Here is a 22,220-nt window from a genome sequence, read left to right as displayed (position 1 = left end):
TGTTACATTTGCTCTTCCTTTCATCCATGTTAAACTCGAACATTTTTGATTTCTTGTGTTAAAGACTGCTTACATGCTTATTTGCACAAATCTATTATTTATTCAGGTTGAACTGTCTTATTCAAAAAAAATTATCTGTTTATTTATTTCTGTTTTATTTATTAATAACACCTAAGTACATTTATACACAAAGATACACACAAATATATTCCAAAACCACACACACAGACATACACATTTATTCATAATGAGCCCATTGATGCACTCCCGGCTACAGTAAAATAGTGGTAATATTTACTGCACTAGTAATCCAGAGGACTGGACTAATAATCTGGTGACAGTGATTTCAAATCCCAGCAATAATCTGATGACAGTGATTTCAAATCCCATCGCTAATCTGGTGACAGTGATTTCAAATCCCAGCAATAATCTGCTGACAGTGATTTCAAATCCCATCAGTAATCTGGTGACAGCGATTTCAAATCCCAGCAATAATCTGGTGACAGTGACTTCAAATCGCATCAGTAATCTGGTGACAGTGATTTCAAATCCCAGCAATAATCTGGTGACAGTGATTTCAAATCCCATCAGTAATCTGGTGACAGTGATTTCAAATCCCAGCAATAACCTGGTGACAGTGATTTCAAATCCCATCAGTAATCTGGTAACAGTGATTTCAAATCCCAGCAATAATCTGTTGACAGTGATCTCAAATCCCATCAGTACTCTGGTGACAGTGATTTCAAATCCCAGCAATAATCTGGTGACAGTGATTTCAAATCCCATCAGTAATCTGGTGACAGTGATTTCTAATCCCATCAATAATCTGGTGACAGTGATTTCAAATCCCATCAGTAATCTGGTGACAGTGATTTCAAATCCCATCAATAATCTGGTGACAGTGATTTCAAATCCCATCACCACAGTTGCAGAATTTAAGTTCAGTTAATGAAATAAATCAACAATAAATAGCTTGTATCAGTAATGATGACAATGAAACAGCTGGAGTTTTGGTTCACTAATGTTCTTCGGACAGGAAATCTGTTCTCCTCACCTGGTCTGGCCCATGTGTGACTTCAAACTCACAGCAATGTAGTTCACTCTTTACTGCTCTCTGAAATGCCCGAGCATACCGTTCATCTGTTTCAAATAAATAACTACAAGAAAAACTGCAAATCCACACGGGCTGCAGCTGTTCAGGAAGCCGGTTCAGCACCAGCATCTCGAGGGCAAGTCAGGATGGGCAGTAAATGTTGGCCTTGTAAACGATGTCCACATCCAATGAATGATTAATAAAACTCACCATTTACAGGAGCACAGTTTCAATCATAGATATGTATAACATATTACAGATTAGAAACATAATGAAAATACATTTACAACTGATACCATCATAACTTCAGCACTCATTTTGTATATAAATGTGACACCCACATTCACACACTGACAGATTATATTGTCACAAGGTACTATTTGCAGCTCTGGGAAAAGTCTACACACCAGACCTTTACAAAGCCAAATGCTGCAGTTGTAGAAAATGTGAAATTAGGATGGGAAATGTTCATCGAGTCATAGAATAGTGAACAAAGACCATTTGGCCCATCATGCCAGTGCTGTATCTTTGGCTGTGTTCTCCAATTAGTCCAACTGCTCTGCTTCTTCCTAAAAACATCTCAAGGTGATCCTCCCCTGTTCTGGCAATATATCCACGTTGCATTCATTTTACAGAAACTTTGCATGTATGTCAGCCAATGGCCAGGAGAGGGCAGCATGAACCGCCATTGCAGCTGAACATTTCGGGCTGAATTTTACCAGCCTCTCGATGTCATGGGTCACGGCAGGACGGGGCCATAAAATTCCGCGGGAAGAGACCCGCCGCGACCCCCGACTTCGGGAAAGGCCCGCCGCTCCCCCACCCCTCACCCTCACCTCCCCACCGCCCCCACCGGCCGCTTGGCAGTGGGACCAAGTGTGAGATTCTGAAACCAGTTTTCAGTCTTCAAAATATGTTCAATGGGGAAGAAGAACAGTCAGAAGTCGTGGTCTATTTTGGAACCAATGACATGGGTATGAAAAGGGTTGAGATCCTACAATCAGAGTTTTAGGAGCTGGGAAGGAAGTTAAAGAGCAAGACCATAAAGGTTATAATATTTGGATTACTCCCATGTGTATTAGTGAGTATAGGAATAGTAGGATAATACAGGTTAATGCATGGCTGGAGAAATGGTGGATGAGGCAGGGCTACAGCTTCCAGGAACATTGTCACCACTTCTGGTGTTGATGTGACCTGCACAAGATGGACAGGACAAATGACCTCGCTGTCACTTTAACTAATGCTTTGTGAAAGGATTTATACTAATTTGGCTGGGGGAGGGGCACAAGGATGAAGCATTAGAGAATAGATACAAGGTGCACCGAGGACTGAGAGAAACAAACAGCATTAGAATAAAGAATAGTTCAGAAACACAAGACTCAAACAAGAGACAAATGCAAGGCAGACTGAGATAGGTTTAGAGTGCATGTCTGTAAATACTTGCAGCATGGTAAATAGGATTGGTGAGCTGCAGGCACAAGTAGCCACATGGGATTGTGATCCAGTGGCAATAACGGAGACATGGATCAAACAAGGGGAGGAATGGGAACTTAATATTCCTCACTGCGATGTATTCAAGAAAGATAGAGAAGAAAAATAGGCAGAGGATTGTGTGGGTGCAGCTGTATTGATCAAAGATACTGTTACAGCACGAGGAAGAGAAAATGTACTTGAGGGTTGAAAGGTAGAATCTATTTGTTTAGAATAATGCATCAACAGAGGAGTTATTCCACTGCTCAGTGTATATCCAGGCCACTAAATAGTAGGAAGTGGATAGAGGAGCAAATTTGCAGGCAAATTGTCGAAAGATGCAAGAACCTCTGAGTAATGCTAATGGGGATTTCAATTATCCGAATACAGGCTGGGAAAATAACTGTGTGAAGGGCAAAGAGGGAGAAGAATTCCTGGAATGTGTGTAAGAGAACTTTCTGAATCAGTATATTTCCATCCAATGGGGAAGGAGATGGTACTGGATCTAGATTTGGAGAATGAAGTCAGGTGAATGAAGTATGTTTCAGTCGGAGAGGATTGTGTGCAAGAGTCATTAAAATATCATTCGTTTTAGAGTAGCTGTGAAAAAGGACTGTCTGTGTAGGTATAAGAACATAAGAAGTAGGAACAGCAGTAGGCCATTCAGCCCCTTGATCCTACTCCGCCATTCAATAAAATCATGGCTGATCTGATCGTGGTCTTAACTTCACTTTCCTGCCCCCTCATAACCCTTGGCTCCCTTGTCAATCAAAAATCTGTCTAACTCAGCCTTGAATACATTTATTGACCCAGCCTCCACTGCTCGCTGGGAAAGAGAATTCCAAATGCTAATGACCTACTGAGAGAAGAAATTCCTCCTCATCACCATCTTCAATTGGAATCACCTTAATTTGAAACTGTGTGCCCTATTTCTACATTCCCCCATGAGAGGAAACATCCTCTCAGCATCTAGCCTGTCGAGCCCCCTCAGGATCTGATATGTTTCAATAAGATCACCTCTCATTCTTCTAAACTCCAATGAGTACAGGCCCAACCTGCTCAACCTTTCCTCATAAGACAAACCCCTCATCCGAGGAATCAGCCTAGTGAACCTTTTCTGAACTTTTTCTCCCCCCAAAAATATGCTTTATTCATAAAAATCTGTTAAAAAAATGCATGACAAAACAGTTCAAAACAGCACCAAGTTGACATTCCAGAGATGTAGAGGAAAGGATAGCGAAGATGATTCTCGATAGGGGCGAGAGTAACAGGGTAGTTGTTATGGGGGACTTTAACTTTCCAAATATTGACTGGAAATACTATAGTTCGAGTACTTTAGATGGGTCAGTTTTTGTCCAGTGTGTGCAGGAGGGTTTTCTGACACAGTATGTAGACAGGCCAACCAGGGGCGATGCCACATTGGATTTGGTACTGGGTAATGAACCCGGCCAGGTGTTAGATTTAGATGTAGGTGAGCACTTTGGTGATAGTGATCACAATTCGGTTAGGTTTACCTTAGCGATGGGCAGGGACAGGTATATACCGCAGGGCAAGAATTATAGCTGGGGCAAAGGAAATTATGATGCGATTAGGCAAGATTTAGGATGCGTAGGATGGGGAAGGAAACTGCAGGGGATGGGAACAATCGAAATGTGGAGCTTATTCAAGGAGCAGCTACTGCGTGTCCTTGATAAGTATGTACCTGTCAGGGAAGGAGGAAGTTGTTGTGCGAGGGAGCCGTGGTTTACTAAAGAAGTTGAAGCGCTTGTCAAAAGGAAGAAGAAGGCTTATGTTAGGATGAGACGTGAAGGCTCAGTTAGGGCGCTTGAGAGTTACAAGCTAGCCAGGAAGGATCTAAAGGGAGAGCTAAGAAGAGCAAGGAGAGGACACGAGAAGTCATTGGCGGATAGGATCAAGGAAAACCCTAAGGCTTTCGATAGGTATATCAGGAATAAAAGAATGACTAGAGTTAGTTTAGAGATACAGCACTGAAACAGGCCCTTCAGCCCACCGAGTCTGTGCCGACCATCAACCACCCATTTAGACTAGTCCGACACTAATCCCATATTCCTACCACATCCCCACCTGTCCCGATATTTTCCCTACCACCTACCGATACTAGGGACAATTTCGAATGGCCAATTTACCTGTCAACCTGCAAGTCTTTGGCATGTGGGAGGAAACCAGAGCACCCGGAGGAAACCCACACAGACACAGGGAGAACTTGCAAACTCCACACAGGCAGTAACCGGAATTGAACCCGGGTCGCTGGAGCTGTGAGACTGCAGTGCTAACCACTGCGCCACTGATCCGCCCCAGATTAGGGACAATCAAGAATAGTAGTGGGAAGTTGTGTGTGGAATCAGAGCAGATAGGGAAAGCGTTAAATGAATATTTTTCGTCAGTATTTACAGTCGAGAAAGAAAATGTTGTCGAGGAGAATACTGCGATTCAGACGACTAGGCTAGATGGGATTGAGGTTCACAAGGAGGAGATGTTATTTTGGAATTTTGGAAAGTGTGAAAATAGATAAGTCCCCTGGGCCAGATGGGATTTATCCGAGGATTCTCTGGGAAGCTTGGGAGGAGATTGCAGAGCCTTTGTCCTTGATCTTTATGTCGTCATTGTCGACAGGAATAGTGCTGGAAGACTGGAGGATAGCAAATGTTGTCCCCTTGTTCATGAAGGGGAGTAGAGACAGCCCTGGTAATCATAGACCTGTGAGCCTTACTTCGGTTGTGGGTAAAATGTTGGAAAAGGTTATAAGAGACAGGATTTAGAATCATCTTGAAAAGAATAAGTTCATTAGCGATAGTCAGCACGGTTTTGTGACGGGTAGGTCGTGCCTCACAAACCTTATTGAGTTTTTCGAGAAGGTGACCAAACAGGTGGATGAGGGTAAAGCAGTGGATGTGGTGTATATGGATTTCAGTAAGGCGTTTGGTAAGGTTCCCCACGGTAGGCTATTGCAGAAAATACGGAAGTATGGGGTTGAAGGTGATTTGGAGCTTTGGATCAGAAATTGGCTAGCTGAAAGAAGACAGAGGGTGGTGGTTGATGGCAAATGTTCATCCTGGAGTTCAGTTACTAGTGGTGTACCGCAAGGATCTGTTTTGGGGCCACTGCTGTTTGTCATTTTTATAAATGACCTGGAAGAGGGTGTAGAAGGGTGGGTTAGTAAATTTGCGAGTGACACGAAGGTTGGTGGAGTTGTGGATAGTGCCGAAGGATGTTGTAGGGTACAGAGGGACATAGATAGGCTACAGAGCTGGGCTGAGAGATGGCAAATGGAGTTTAATGTGGAAAAGTGTGAGGTGATTCACTTTGGAAGGAGTAACAGGAATGCAGAGTACTGGGCTAATGGGAAGATTCTTGGTAGTGTAGATGAACAGAGAGATCTTGGTGTCCAGGTACATAAATCCCTGAAAATTGCTACCCAGGTTAATAGGGCTGTTAAGAAGGCATATGGTGTGTTAGCTTTTATTAGTCGGGGGATGGGGTTTCGGAGCCACGAGGTCATGCTGCAGCTGTACAAAACTCTGGTGAGACCGCACCTGGAGTATTGCGTGCAGTTCTGGTCACCGCATTATAGGAAGGATGTGGAAGCTTTGGAAAGGGTGCAGAGGAGATTTACTAGGATGTTGCCTGGTATGGAGGGAAGGTCTTACGAGGAAAGGCTGAGGGACTTGAGGTTGTTTTCGTTGGAGAAAAGGAGGAGGAGAGGTGACTTAATAGAGACATATAAGATAATCAGAGGGTTAGATAGGGTGGATAGTGAGAGTCTTTTTCCTCGGATGGTGATGACAAACACGAGATTACATAGCTTTAAGTTGAGGGGTGATAGATATAGGACAGATGTTAGAGGTAGTTTCTTTACTCAGAGAGTAGTAAGGGCGTGGAACGCCCTGCCTGCAACAGTAGTAGACTCGCCAACTTTAAGGGCATTTAAGTGGTCATTGGATAGACATATGGATGAAAATGGAATAGTGTAGGTCAGATGGTTTCACAGGTCGGCGCAACATCGAGGGCCGAAGGGCCTGTATTGTGCTGTAATGTTCTAATTCTAATTCTAAAAAAAAGGTGTAAAAGAAATCAGTTTTCTTCAAAGCAGGAGTGAGTTGCCACACAACCCTTCCATTCCTTTTTTCATGTCGTGTACATTTTACAGCAAACCCACATTTGGTGTATACAGCCCGAGGGGTTTCCCATGGGTCCAGCCCCTCAGTTCACTATGGTGGGAGGACTTTACACTGTGGTCTTTCCCCATTGAGCCTTTGTGACGGCAGCCCCAAGCTTGAGTGCATCCCTCAGCCTGTAGTCCTGGACCTTGGAATGTGCCAGTTTGCAACACTCGGTGGTGGACAACTCTTTGCGCTGGAAGACCAGCAAGTTTCGTACAGACCAAAGAGCGTCTTTCAACAAACTGATAGTCCTTCAGCAGCAGTTGATGTTTATCTCAGTGTGTGTCCCTGGGATGAGCCCACAGAGCACAGACTCCCGTGTTACAGAGCTGCTTGGGATGAACCTCGACAAATGCTTTTCCACACATGCTTTGCAAAGACACATTCCAGGAGGAGGTGGGCAATCATCTCTTCCCCACCACAGCCACCGCGGGGGGAATTGCGCGGAGGGGACGAGACTTCGGGCGTGCAGGAAGGATCTGACGGGGAGGGCCCTACTCACCACCAGCCAAGCTACATCTTGGTGCTTGCTTGAAAGTTCTGGTGATGAGGCATTCCACCAAATGACTTTGACGGTCTGCTCAGGGAACCATCCGACAGGATCCCCCGTCTCCTTTTCCCGTAGGGCCTTGGGGACATTCCGTGCAGACCACTGCCTGATGGATCGGCGGTCAAAGGTGTTTTCCCGCAGAAACTGCTCCACGAAGGATAGGCAGTACGGCACGGTCCAACTGCATGGAGAGTTCCGCGGCAATGTGACCAGGCCCATCCTTTGCAACACCGGGGACAGATAGAACCTCAGCACGTAGTGACACTTGGAGTTTGCGTACTGGAGATCTACACACAGCTTTATGCAGCTGCACACGAAGGTGGTCATCAGGATGAGGGCCACGTTGGGTACATTTTTCCCACCGTTGTCCAGAGATTTCAACATCGTGTCCCTCCGGATCCGGTCCATTTTAGATCTCCAGATGAAGCGGAAAATGGCTCGGGTGACCGCCACAGCGCAGGACTGGGGTATGGGCCAGACCTGCACCACATACAGCAACAAAGTGAGCGCCTCGCACCTGATGACCAGGTTCTTACCCACAATGGAGAGAGATCGCTGCCCCTCCCTTCCGAACCATATCCCCAACACCTTCAGGTAGTCTGACCTGACGGTGAAGGGGACAAAGGATCGATCAGCCCAGTTCCCAAAGAACATGGCCTTGCTCTTGCCATGGTTAACTTTGGCTCCCGAGGCCAGTTCGAACTGGTCGCAGATACTCATCAGTCTGCGCACGGACAGCGGATCCGAGCAGAAGACGGCGACGTCATCCATGTACAGGGAGGTTTTCACCTGAGTGCCTCCACTGCCTGGGATTGTCAACCCTCTTATGCTCGCATCCTTCCTAATAGACTCAGCAAAGGGTGCAATACAGCAAACAAACAAGACCGGGGAGAGAGGACAGCCCTGTCTGACTCCAGATTTGATCGGGAAACTTTCCGATTCCCACCCGTTGATTGAGACTGCGCTACTGATGTTTGTGTCGAGCAGTTGGATCCAATTGCAGGTTCCCTCCCCAAACCCCATTTTGGAAAGCACGTCCATCATGTCGGTGTGCGATATCCTGTCAAAAGCCTTCTCCTGGTCCAGGCTGATGAGGCAGGTGTCCACCCTCCTGTCCAGACATAGGCGATCGTATCCCTGGGTAGTGCGAGACTATCAGACATCTTCCTGTCGGGTACAGTACAGGTCTGATCAGGGTGAATCACCAACTCCAGAGCAGACTTGACTCGACTGGTGATGACTTTGGACAGAATCTTGTAATCAACATTAAGCAGTGAGATGGGCCTCCAATTTCTGATTTTTGCCCTCTCCCCCTTCTGCTTGTAAATGAGGGTGATGATGCCTTTCCTCATGGATTCTGACATGCTGCCGGCCAGGAGCATACTCTCGTATACTTCCAGCAGGTCCGGGCCGACCCAGTCCCACAGGGCCGAGTACAACTCAACCGGTGAGCCGTCGCTCCCGGGAGTTTTACTCGTCTCGAAGGACTCAACGGCCTTCGTCAGCTCGTCCAGAGTTAGCGGCTTGTCCAGTCTCTCCCTCCTGCTGTTATCTAAGACCTCTGTGATAGATGATAGGAAGGACTGGGAGGCTCTGCTGTCTGTGGGCTTCGCGTGATACAACCCAGCATTAAAGTATTTGCTAATCCTTAGTATGTCGGACTGTGAAGACGTGACTGAGCCATCCTCTTCCTTCAGGCTGCTGATAACAGAGCTCTCTGTGTATACCTTTTGGAAGAAGTAATGCGAGCACATCTCATCCTGCTCAATGGAGCGAAATCTGGACCGGAAGATGATCTTGGAGGCCTCCGTGGCAAAGAACGAGGCCTGCTGGCTCTTCACCTCTTGGAGGTCCTCCTTGACCTCGACCCCCATTGATTGCAGCCGGAGCAGATTTTGCATACTTTTCTGGAGTCGGGCCAGTTCCCTCTGTCTCTCTCTCGCCCTCTGAACACCTTTGTGGATGAACAACCTCTTGATGTTCTCCTTGATCGCTTCCCACCACTGAACTGGAGACTCAAAGAGAGGTTTCACGGTCCTCCAACCTTTGTTATCCCTTTTGAGTTCCTCAACGTTCTCTGGGGTCAGCAGTGTGGCATTGAGCTTCTACCTCCCTCTGCCAACCCGCTGGACGTCCTGAAAGTGACAGTTGGCCAGTCAGAGGCAGTGGTCGGAGAAGAACACCGGCATGACATCGGTGGATCTGACGGTGACAGCATGGGACACAAACAGGAGGTCAATCCTGGAACGGGCAGACCCGTTCGATCTTGACCATGTGTATCTGCGCTGCTCTCCGTCTGCAGGTTTGCTGAAGACGTCGTGCAGTTTGGCATCTTTAACTGTTTCTATTAGGAATCTGGACGTAGTGTCCAGTTTGCTGTCGTCACTGCTGGATCGTCCAGCCGCATTGATGATGCAGTTGAAGTCACCGCCTAGGATGACTGGCCTGGACGTCGCCAGCAGCAGTGGGAGCTGCTGGAAGACGGTCAGCCGCTCGCTGCGTGGTACCGGGGCGTACACGCTGATCAACCGGAGCGGAGCGTTGTTGTCCATTACGTCTGCTACGAGGAGGCGACCGCCCACCACCTCCTTAACTTCGGAGATGGTGAAGTTACCTCCCCGCAGCAGAATACCCAGGCCGGAGGAACGGCAGTCATTACCCCCCGACCAGATCGATGGCCCATGGGACCACCATCGTGACCACTGCCTGTAGGTGCTGAGATGTGGTATTCCACAGTCCTGCAGAAACAGGAGGTCGGCTTTGACCTTGGCAAGGTAATCCAAGATTGAAACATATCACGTAGTGGATTTAATGCTACGCACATTTATGGAAGCAATCCTTATACCCATTTTTTAAAAGTTGGTTGTTGCTTCCCATACCATTTGTCCTTGCTATTCCCAGTCCTTCGGGATGTTCCTGCATACCCATAGTGTACGCAAGTTGTTTCACATTCGTTGGGCTCAGAAACCCCTCCTGGTTTTTCATGCAGGGTTTGTTCCGCTGGGTTGACATCGGGGGGGTCTTGTAGGCAGTAAGGATAGGGTTGTCCTCTGCTGTTCCCCTCTGTTCCTCCTCGAAAACATCACTGCTCCCTGCTTCCCGGAGCTGAGGTGCGCCAGACGTGTCTTTGCTCTCAGTGTCCCGGAGCTGGGATGCGGTGGCCATTTCGTTAGGTGTGGCACTTTGGGGTTGGGGCTCGCCAGGCCTATCACATCTTCCTGTGTCCGGGGGCTGGGGGGCGTTATCTTCCAGCTCCTTGGAGTTCTGCCGCTTCTTTTGAAGGGGCCGTCGTTCCAGCACTTCCTCATCCAGTGAAGAGTAGCTGTTGTCGTCTGTCTCAGAAGGTAGTCTCCTCTTGCCACTGGTTTGGATGGTGACCTGTTCTGCTTTTGGAGGTCTTTTCTTTGTGGTTTTCCTTTGTACCACTTTCCACTGACCAGTTTGTCCATCTGCTGCCTCCTCCTCCATTGATTCTGTCTGTGGAGGAGGGGTTTCCGGGTGCAGGGGAGGTGCTGGGTCGCTGGTTTCAGCTGCCTCCCCTTTGTTCTCTTTCTCAGGTAGAAGTTCCTCACTGCGGAGAAGGTTGCTTGTCTTCTTTCCAGCACCGGACGCCTTCGTCGAACCTTCACCCGGCCTTTCCTTGGACCTTGCCGCCTGAGCATAACTGAGGCAGCGTTTGGGGCAGGTTTTGTAGAGATGGCCTGCCGCACCGCACAAGTTGCAACACTTAGTCTGCTTACAGTCCTTGGTCTGATGGCCTTCCTCCCTGCAGTTCTTGCAAACAACCATGCTGCAGTTAGCTGCCGCATGACCAGATTTGCCACAGGTGCAGCAAAATCTGGGCTGCCCAGCGTAGACCAAGAAGCCTCGACTTCCCCCGATAGCGAAGCTGGAGGGAGGGTGGATAATGGTTCCACTGGCATCGACCTTCAAGGTCACCTTGACCTGCCGCTTGCTGGTCCAAATCTCAAAGGGGTTCTTGACATCAGTGCTGCTGCCGGCCACCTCGACGTACTTGGCGAGAAAGGTGAGTACATCCATCACCGGAACATGGGGGTTGTAGAGGTGAATCGTCACCACCTGGTCACGTTGTGAAGAGTGCCTTCACTGTGAGGATCGACAACGGCGCCTGGTCCCCTTTCTCCTTGAACACCTTCAGGAACTTGATGCATCCTGCCACATTCTTTAACATCATGTCGAAATACCCACTGCTGGGGAAATCCTGCAGGCAGAAGATGTCCGAAGCTCGAAATCCACAGCAATTGATGAGGATTTTCTTGATGAAGAAGGTGCGATCGACCAGTGCATCTCCTTCCTTGTCCTTCACCACCACCCGAACGGTGTTCCGCACTCCCTGGCCTGAAGCGCGAAGATTGGTTATAGCCATTTTACTCAAAGCCTACCCAGGATCAAAAGCCAATGATCATGCTTTCTTCTCTTCCAAATAAGCACCGATAAGAACAGATACTACACTTGATCTTAGCCAAAAGGCCCTTATTTATGTTTAAAATACTAGTCTGGGACCCACTCTTCTCTCCCTCAAACTGAATGGAAAATTCAATCTTATTATGATTGCTACTACCTAGGGGCACCTGAACTATGAGGTCATTAATTAATCCTATCTCGTTGCACAATGCCAGGTCTAGTATAGCCTGCTCTCTGGTTGGCTCCAGAATGTATTGTTCCAAGAAGTTATCCCAAAAACATTCTATGTATTCCTCATCGAGGCTACCTCTGCCCATCTGAATTTTCCAGTCTATATGTAGATTAAAACCCCCCATAATTATCGCTGTACCTTTCTGACAAGCTGCCATTATTTCTTCCTTTATACCCCATCCTACAGTGTGGTTAATGTTAGGTGGCCTATACACTGCTCCCACAAGTGACTTCTTGCCTTCATGATTTCTCATCTCTACCCAAACTGCTTCTACATCCTGATTTCCTAAACTTAGGTCATCCCTCTCTATTGTGCTAATACCATCATTAATTAACAGAGCTACCCCATCACCTTTTCCAAGCTTCCTGTCCTTCCTAAATGCCATGTCACCTCCAATATTCACATCCCAATCTATGTCGCCCTGCAGCCATGTCTCTGTAATGACTATCAGATCGAGATCGTACTTATTTATGCTATTTGTGCTCTCAGTTCATTTGTTTTGTTTCGAATGCTCCATGCATTCAGATACAGAGCATTTAGTTTTGTCCTTTTATTATTTTTGTCACCTCTAGCCTTATCTGTTGATTTACTCTTTGATTTGTATGCTTTGTCTCTTCCTGTCTCGGTCTCTTTATCATTTCCCCTATTTATACCTTTCTCTCTTGCCTTGTCTCTCCTCCTTGATTCACCATATCTTCCCAAATTTGATCCCTTGCCCCCACTATTCAGTTTAAAACCGTCTCTACTTCCCTAGTTATGTGGCTCGCTAGAACACCGGCCCCAGCATGGTTCAGGTGCAGACTGTCCCAACGGTACAGCCACCTCTTTCCCCAGTACTGGTGCCAATGCCCCACGAACCAGAACCCACTACTACCACACCAGACTTTGAGCTGTGCATAAGTTTCTCTAATCTTATTTGTCCTATGCCAATTTGCACGTGGCTCAGGTAATAATCCAGAGATGATTACCTTTGAGGTTCTGCTTCTTAATTTGCTGCCTAGTTCCTCATACTGACGATGCAGAACCTCTATCCTTGTCCTGCCTATGTCGTTGGTACCGACATGTACCACGACAACTGGATCCTCCCCCTCCCATTGTATGTTTCACTCCAGCCCTGAGCAGATGTCCTTAATCCTAACACCGGCAGGCAACACAGCCATCTGGACTCTTGCTCTTTGCTGCAGAGAACAGAGTCAATCCACCTTACTAGACTGTCCCCGACTACCACTACATTCCTTTTTTCTCCCTCTTTGAGCCGCAAACACTTACTGCAGACGTGTTTGCCCTGGATCACACTGGCATCAAGGAGCTCCCACATGCTGCAGCTGTGACACATCACCTGTCCTGTCATCCTTAAAGTGTTCTAATTAACTACTTAATTATTTTATTCAATTATTTATTTTATTGTATATTTTATTAAGCTTACCACTAGTTTGTTTACTATTTTAAACGTTAGGACTAAAATGGACCTTAATCACTTACCAGATAGTCATCAAACATGCAGCTTTTTCCAAATCAATGAACTACCTGCTTGCCTGTGATGTCACAGCTTACCAGATCCTCACCAAACAGCTCCTTCCACTGCACCGAAGCCAGAACCAAATCCTGCAAACTCACCCCAGCGGCTCTCTGTTTCCCTGCTCTCACTCTCCATTGCGATGTCACTCCTGCCTTGCTCTGTCTCCAAGTCTGTGCTTTTGACGCACTTCTTATCTCTCTGTTCCGTCGTGCTCCTGTCTCTCTGGTCCAAAGTTAAATTTTGGTGAGACTCGAACCCACACATTTGAATATTTTCTCTATCATTATTTACAAGGTCCAACACGCTATCCATTGCACCACAGAGCCACATATGTTTTAAGGAGCATCACCAGGGCCTTTGATCTTGTCAGCAGAGATGGTCTCTTCTTCTTTCCACAAGAACATGCACCGTTCCATCAGTTCCAATGGAGCAACATCAGACACTTTCAAGATCAGCAGTGGGGTAAAGCAGGGCTGCGCGCTGGCGCCAACTCTCTTAGGAACAGAGGAAAATAGGACTAGGCCATTCAGCCCGTCGAGACTGCTCGACCATTCAATTTGATCATGGCTGATTATCTACCTCAAAGCCCCTTTCCCCTGCTATCCCCATATCCCTTGACATCATGAGGATCAAGATTTCTATTAATTTCTGTCTTGAACATGCTCAATGATTGAGCTGCCACAGCCCTCTGGGGTACAGAATTCCAATGATTCACCACCATCTGAGTGAATAAATTCAACCCTATCTCAGTTTTAAATGGCCTACGCATTATTCTGAGACTATGTCCCCTGGTTTTAGACTCACCAACCAGGGCAAACATCCTGTCGACACCCACACTATCACGCCCTGTAAGAATTTTGTCAGTTTCAATGAGATCACCTCTCATTCTTCGAAACTTTATGGAATACAGGCCCAGTTTCCTCATCAGACAATCCCACCATCCCAGGGATTAGTCTGGTGATCCTCTGTTTCACTCCCTCTATGGCAAGTATATCCCACCTTAGATGAGGAGACCAAACTGTACACAATACTCCAGTGCGGATTCAACAAGGCTCTATACAATTGCAGCAAGACATCTTTACTCCTGTACTCAAGACCCCTCGTGTGAAGGCCAACATACCATTTGCCTTCCTAATTGATTGCTGCACCTGCACAAGAGCTTTTAGTGTCTCATGAACAAGGACACCCAGGTCCCTTTGGACATCAACACTTCCCAACCTCTCACCATTTAAGAAATACTCTGTCTTTCTGTTTATTCTACCAAAGTGGATAACTTCACACTTACTCACATTATATTCCATGTTCTTGCCCATTCACTTAGCCTCTCCTGGTCCCCTGGAAGCCTCTCTGCATCCTCCTCACAACTCATACTTCACCGAGCTTTGTGTCATCTGCAAACTTGGAAATATTACATTTAATCCCCACATCCAAATCATTTATATAGGCTGTTAACAGCTGTGGCTCCAACACTGATCCTTGCAGCACCCCAATAGTAGCAGCCTGCCATCCTGAGGAGGACCCGTTATTCCTGCTCTCTGTTTTCGGTCTGTTAACCAATTCTCAATCCATACCAGTATATTATCCCCAATCCTATGTGCTCTAATATTGTTTACTCACCTCCTGTGTGGGATCTTACCAAAGGAAAATGCAAATACCACACATCCACTGGTTCTCCTTTATCTGTTCTGCAGGTAACATCCTCAAAAAACTCAACAGGTTTTTCAAACCTGTTTTCCTTTTCATAAATCTATGTTGACTCTGCCCAATCATATCATTATTTTCTAACTGTCTAGTTATCACATCCTTTACAATTGGTGTATTCTTCTCCATGCTGCTATTGTACACTTTCAGTGACTCAGATGGGGGTGTTCACCTGCACATCAGAGCTGGCGACAAGCTGTTCAACTTGGCAAGACTGTGCGCCAAGACCAAATTGGGTAAATTCCTAGTCTGTGAGTTGCTGTTTGCTGATGATGCTGCGCTGACATCCCATAATGAAGTTCACTTACAGCAGCTTGTATATCGGTTCTCCCTGGCCTGCAAAGAGTTTGGACTGACGATCAGCCTCAGGAAGATCAAAGTTATGGGCCAGGACGTAGAGACTCCACTTTCCATCAACATCGACAACCTCACTTTGGAGGTTGTCAACAGCTTCACATACCTTGGATCAACAATCACCAGCAATCTGTCCCTTGATACTGAAATCAGCACCAGGATTGTCAATGCTGCAGCTGTCATGTCAAAGTTGAGAAGACGAGTGTGAACCGACAGCAAACTGAACGATACAAAGCTCCACGTGTACTCGGCTTGTGTTCTCAGCACCCTCCTTTATAGTCAAGAAGCATCAACAACTTATATAAGCCAAGGAAAGCAGCTGAACAGCTTCCACCTCCGCTGTCTCAGATGGATATTGGACATCTCCTGGCAGGACAGAGTCCCGAATGCGGAAGTACACCAGCGTGCAGGGATCCACAACATGTTTGCCCTCTTGAGTCAGCGGTGACTCTGTTGACTGGGCCAAATGAATGACGGTCACATTGCCAAATAAATGCTCTATGGTGAGCTTGCTATCAACATGAGACCAACAGGTCAGGAAAAAAATTCAAGTCATTTGGAGAGGTTTGAGTTAACTAAGGAGAGTGAGCATGGATTTATAAATGGGAGTTCATGCTTGACAAATCTAACTGCATTTTTTAATAAACTATCTGAGAAAGTTGATGAAGGGAATGCAGTGGATGTTGTTTATTTGGATTTTACGAATGCGTTTGAAAAAGTACCACTTGCAAATTCCACACAAGCAGTACTCAGAACTAAACCTGGGTCATTGGAGTTGTGAGATTGCAGTGCTCACCACTGTATCACCTTTAGAATGTGGATAGAATAAAAAGTGAGATTGGATGGACAGAAGCAGTCTGAAAAGATGGCTCAAACAAAAGGTGAAAAACCTGAAATGTTAATTCTGTTTCTCTCTCCACAGATGCTGCCCGAGGTGCTGAGCATTTCCTGCACTTTCTGTTTTTATTTCAGCTTTGCAGGATGTTGCTTTGATCAGAAAAAAATGGATGATCGGCTGTGGGCGCCAGTGAAATTCCACAGGAGCAAATGAAAAGTTCACCAATAGCGGCTTGTTGGTCTTGGGGCATGATACTCACTTTGGGTGCATAAATGATTAACATGCGAGAGGTCCTGCGTTCAAATCCCAGACGAGCCCTTCTCTGTTGCTATTTTTAGTTTAAGGTCATCGATTGGTTTCAGCCTTCCAGAAGGTGGAATCGATTTCCATACTGAGCCTGCTTGAGGACGGGTGAACTTTATTCAAAGAGCTTGTCGACAAAATTGAAATGAACAAAATATACAGGTTGTCAAGTGGGAATATAAAGTTGCAGCAGTAACTAAAGGCCTGCTCAGGTCTGCAAATGTAACCCGACCCAAGCCTGACAGCACCACATCCGACCTGGTCCGAGTCCTTTCATTTTTTCCCGTGCCCGAACCGACCACCAGAATGTTCAGTTAAACTTGCTTCCGTTTTTCACTTTTTAAGCTTGTGCAGATAAGGCAACAAAAACTGTAACTGGACTTGAAAGGTTGTTTAAATGTACATTAAGATTAGAGCTACATACCGGAGGTGATGAGCTGAAGATTGTTACCATAGAAGTTAGTGATTGTTAGGTCACTAGTTAAAGAGAAAGTCATGGAGTTGTGCCCAGACAGGTTGTCCCACACTGTATTGATTAAAATATTGCCCGAAGGCTAGAAAATATCATTATACATTCCCTAGACTCCTGCTTTACAGGTTGAAATACTTGCTGCAAGTTTATCCAGAGAGCAGCTGAGATGCAGAGACCAGGAAGGTCTTGAGTGATTAATTATTACAAAATATACATTCTTATATTAAAGAGATTGTGCTCTACCTTCAATAGAATCGCTCACTGCAGACTAGTGCAGAGTGTTTCCCACCTTGACGTCCTGGCTGTCACTGGATCTTGAGTCCAGGCCTCTGGATTACTGGTCAAGTAATCTTTGAAATGTCTCCTTTGATTTAATATTTTAGTCTGGTGAATCAGATTTTACAAAAAAAAATTAACTTATTTAAGACTGCTTCGTATTTAGCAGTGTCAAATGAATAAAGAAATTAAAATATATTCAAAATTATATATCAACTATTAAATACTAATGCCCAGCTTTGTATATAAAAAATGCCTCTTAATTTCATTAATTATCCATAAACACTGAGGCCACATTAAACTAAAAGCAGCGATTTATCAGGTCTGACACTTAATTGATTAAATATATTCCAAATTTAGAGCATAATTCATTGTCTTTCCCCTTTAAATCTCTTAATTTGCATTACAAGCCTCCTTTACTTTACAATCTTTATTCAATACAATATGTTTTGAGGCAGGTACAAGAAGTCTTGCCAACCCCTAACGGGATGTAGTCAATTCATTTGCAAACTGTGCAATTAAAGAAAAGGGTGAAGTTGCTTTTAATGCAGATTGTAGCTGTTCAACTGCTTTTGTCACCAAGAATACAAAGCACGAAGGAAAACCAAGAGATAAACCAAAACACAAAAAGGTTAAATTTGTGTCAATGAAAAATAGAACTCATTAAAAACATCATATTACACAACAGTGCAGCAACTGATTACATTGTACATATTTCATTATGATTAAAATGGCAAAGAGCTTAAACACCCCTCGAATCAGGAAAGGGCAAGAAAGGGCTAACTGGATAATTATGTGCCTGGGGCTGAATTCTGCTACAATGTACGCCAAAAACTGTTTATTGATTAGTACACAGTAAGTTGAAATACCAAGCAGAGTAGGAAGTACACTTCAAAAGATCTGCGGTTTCCAGTGTTTCACTAACACAATTTGAACACAAGGCATTTAGAGTTTTCGAGTGTGTCTGACCCAGCCTGGCCTGACCTGAGCCCGAATGCCGAACCCAAATGCTGAACCAGGAGGAGCGACCCAAACCCGACACATGTCATCGGGACCCGTCGGGTTAGGGTCAGGCAGGTAGCCATGTTCTAGCATTAACTGAGACCTGGCTCCAAAAGCAACAATACTGTGTTCTGGTCTGGAATGGAATTCTTCAATTGTTTCTGTTTGGCTTGGATTGACTCATCGATTTTCGTGTTTTTCACTTTGTCGATGCCTTTGAATAATTGTGGCTCCTTCTTCAGGGTGTCTTCTTTCACCAGGTAGTTCTGACCTCTGATGATGTTGATCGTAATCAGCTTCAATTTGTTGATAATTTTGGAACTGAGCAGATTTCCTTTGCTTGAGTCGACAACATGTAACTCAGTCTGACATGTGGACTCATGGGAGGATTTGAAAGCTGCCCTTGCATTGGAGCATACAGTTGCATCCATCCAAACAGAGGTAGAGTAGAAGTGACAGTTCAGTCTGTAAATCATGGGACGTTTAATCTCAGGGTTGTGAGTTTGAGCGCCATTTAGTTTTTCCCTATTTTTCGGCTTCAGTAGCAGAGATGACAAGGAGTGTTTGAAATGAAATTCAACAACAGTATGAGAAAGTCTCACTTTCATTCGGGACCCGTAACTCTCTGCAGCATCTCGCTGTGAAAGATTGAACTTTATCTCATTTCTTTTTCAGCTGGGAGTCAGTGCGGCTCAGTGGGACTTCTAGCTGTCTCCCACCTCACAATCCATCAGTACTGAGAAAGCAACGGGAAATATTACTCATGGCTGAGTAAGCAGAGGAGACCGATTTAAGGTGATTGGGAAAAAAACCAAAGGCAACATGAGGAAAAACCTTTTTTTAAGCAGCGAATGGTTAAGATCTGATATGTACTGCCTGAGAGTGTGACGGAGGAAGATTCAACCATAGCTTTCAAAAGGATATATGATAATTATCTGAAGAGAAAAAAAAATCAGGTTTTCATGCAATACATGAGGATGTTGCATGAGCTGAGTTGCTTGTGCAGAGAGGCAGCACAAGCACGATGAGCTGAACCCCTCCTTTTGTGCTGTAGGTATTCTGTGATCTATGATTCTATACAAAGTGAAACCAACATTCACATATGAGAAACTGACAGGTACAGTGTAAACCCCACACGAACAAACCAGCAAATGCCAGGGACAGAGTAAAACCAACAGTCCTAGACAAGAAACTGACAGATACTGTGTGAAACCCAAAAATCATTTATCAGGATTTGGCAGTTAATGTGTAAAAACCTCTCTTCAATATCCATACTGCAAGGTACAAAGAAAATTAGGTACAAAACCAGGCTCATACTTCGAAGACTGAGAGATAAAAAGCAAAACACAGACTCACCTACAAGAGACTGACCATTACAGAGAATAAAAAACACTCACCTAGAGGAGGTGCAGATTAAAAACACATGCATGTAACAGAAACTGAAAGGGACAGATTCAAATCCTTTCTCACACATGACACAAAAATTGGTGGTGTCGTAAATAGTGAGGAGGAAAGCTTTAGATTACAGGACGATATAGATCGTCTGAGGCATAGAATATAAGAGCAGGGTGTTATGATGGAGCTGTATAAAATGCTAGTTAGGCCACAGCTGGAGTACTGTGTACAGTTCTGGGCACCACACTATAGGAAGGATGTGATTGCACTGGAGAGGGTGCAGAGGAGATTCACCAGGATGTTGCCTGGACTGGGGAATTTCAGCTATGAAGAGAGACTGAAAAGGCGAGGGTTGTTTTCCTTAGAGCAGAGAAGGCTGAGGGGAGAGCTATACAAAATTATGAAGGGCATTGATAGTTTAGATAGGAAGAAAGTATTTCCATTAGCAGAGGGGTTAATAACGAGGGGGCGTAGATTTAAGGTGAGGGGCAGGAGGTTTAGAGGGGATTTGAGGAAAAAATTTTACCCAGAGGGTGGTTGGAATCTGGAATGCACTACCTGAAGGGGTGGTAGAGGTAGGAACCCTCACAACATTTAAGAAGTATTTCGATGAGCACTTGAAATGCCATAGCATACAAGGCTACAGGCCAAGTACTGGAAAATGGGATTAGAATAGTTAGCTGCTTGATGGCCGGCACAGACACGATGGGCCGAAGGGCCTGTTTCTGTGCTGTATAACTCTATGACTCTATATCAGAAACTGATAGATCTGGACAAAAGCTGATGCTCACATACAAGTTGTTGAAAGATATGTGGTGAAACTCACATAGCAATAGCAGAAACAAACAGTCACAGACCAAAAACTGAAACATACAAAGTAAAAACCCACATTCTCGCACTCGAAATTCACAGTTACGAAGTGAAGTTGACTCTCTCCTCCCAGGCACTGACAGGTACAAAAGAAAACACACACTAACATACCAGGAAATGAAAGGCTGCATTTGCTGACAATGCCACCACTAGGTGGCGCTGCATCAGCACATGTGCAAAAGCAGCCTGTTCAAATCAGACCGCAATTGTTGACAACGCGATCGGTAGGTGGCGCTGTTTTGGCACATGCGCAGATACAGCATGTGCCACGAAAACGTCACAGCCTGCGACTGCAGCAGCTGCCAGGACTAAAGATGGCACTGGTCAAAAATTCACAGAGATGAAACCTAACAAACACGTGGCAGAATACAATGGCCGGAGTGAGAGAGTGGAGCGCGCCGGGGAGAGCAGTGCGGGGAGACCAGCGGTAGCGGTGCCCGGGGGGGAGTGTGAAAGGGGGAGACCAGCGGTAGCGGTGCCCGGGGTGGGGGGGGGGGATGAAAGAGGGAGAGGGAGGGGGGGATGGGAGAGGGAGGGGGGCATGAAAGAGGGAGGGGAGGGATGAAAGAGGGAGAGGGAGGGAGGGATGAAAGAGGGAGGGGGGAAAAAGAGGGAGAGGGAGGGGGAGAAAGAGGGAGGGGGGTGAAGGGGAAGAGGGAGGGGGGAGAAGGGGGAGAAAGAAGGTGAGGGAGAGGGAGGGGGGGAGAAAGGGGGGGAGAAAGAGGGAGGGAGAGGGAGTGGGGGAGAAGGGGAAGAGGGAGGGGGGAGAAGGGGAAGAGGGAGGGGGAAGAAGAGGGAGAGGGAGGGGGAAGAAGAGGGAGAGGGAGGGGGGAGAAAGGGGGAGAGGGAGGGGGGGAGAAAGAGGGAGAGAGTGGGGGGGGGAGAAGGGGAGAAAGTGGGGGGGGAGAAGGGGAGAGAGTGGGGGTGAGCAGCGGAACGGAAGAGGAGTGCCTTTTTCTGTGCATGCGCCATGAACACAACAGCAAAAGACTTACTGGCCACTCCCTGGACCCGGTGACACCAAGCTCTTCGCACGCTCGCTCCCCGCGGCTCTCTACGGCCTCTCGCTTCCGGCCCTCTCCATTCAGCCCTTCCCTCCAGCTGCGGATGCCCAATCCAGTTGCTTTCTCCCCTACCCTGTTGCTTTCTCTACTTCTCCACAGTACTTCAGGCATTGCAACTGTTTGGTCCCTGCATTTTGCATGCTCCCTCTCCCCACCCCTCCCCCTCTTCACGCACCCCTCCCTCTACCCCCCCACCATAGTTGAATATCTGAAGTGCAGTTGCAAAGTCGGGGAAATAACATGCAAAACAAAACCTCAACACTTCTGGGTTTAATTATTGAAAAGTTTTATTAAGTTCATTAAGTATCCGAGGAACTGCTGTGCATGGATACATGAGTGTTGTGTCCAGCATTCCCATTGGACAGACAGGCCGAGTCTCTGCTATGCACAGCTAAAGAGATTGTTCCTGGAGAGCCTTGTGGTGAATGAATGCTTGGCTCTCTATTCCACTACTGTATTGTCCATGTGAAGAAGG

This window comes from Heterodontus francisci, unplaced genomic scaffold (assembly GCF_036365525.1).
Source record: "Heterodontus francisci isolate sHetFra1 unplaced genomic scaffold, sHetFra1.hap1 HAP1_SCAFFOLD_121, whole genome shotgun sequence".
Lineage (NCBI taxonomy): Eukaryota > Metazoa > Chordata > Chondrichthyes > Heterodontiformes > Heterodontidae > Heterodontus > Heterodontus francisci.
This window is presented reverse-complemented; position numbering follows the sequence as displayed.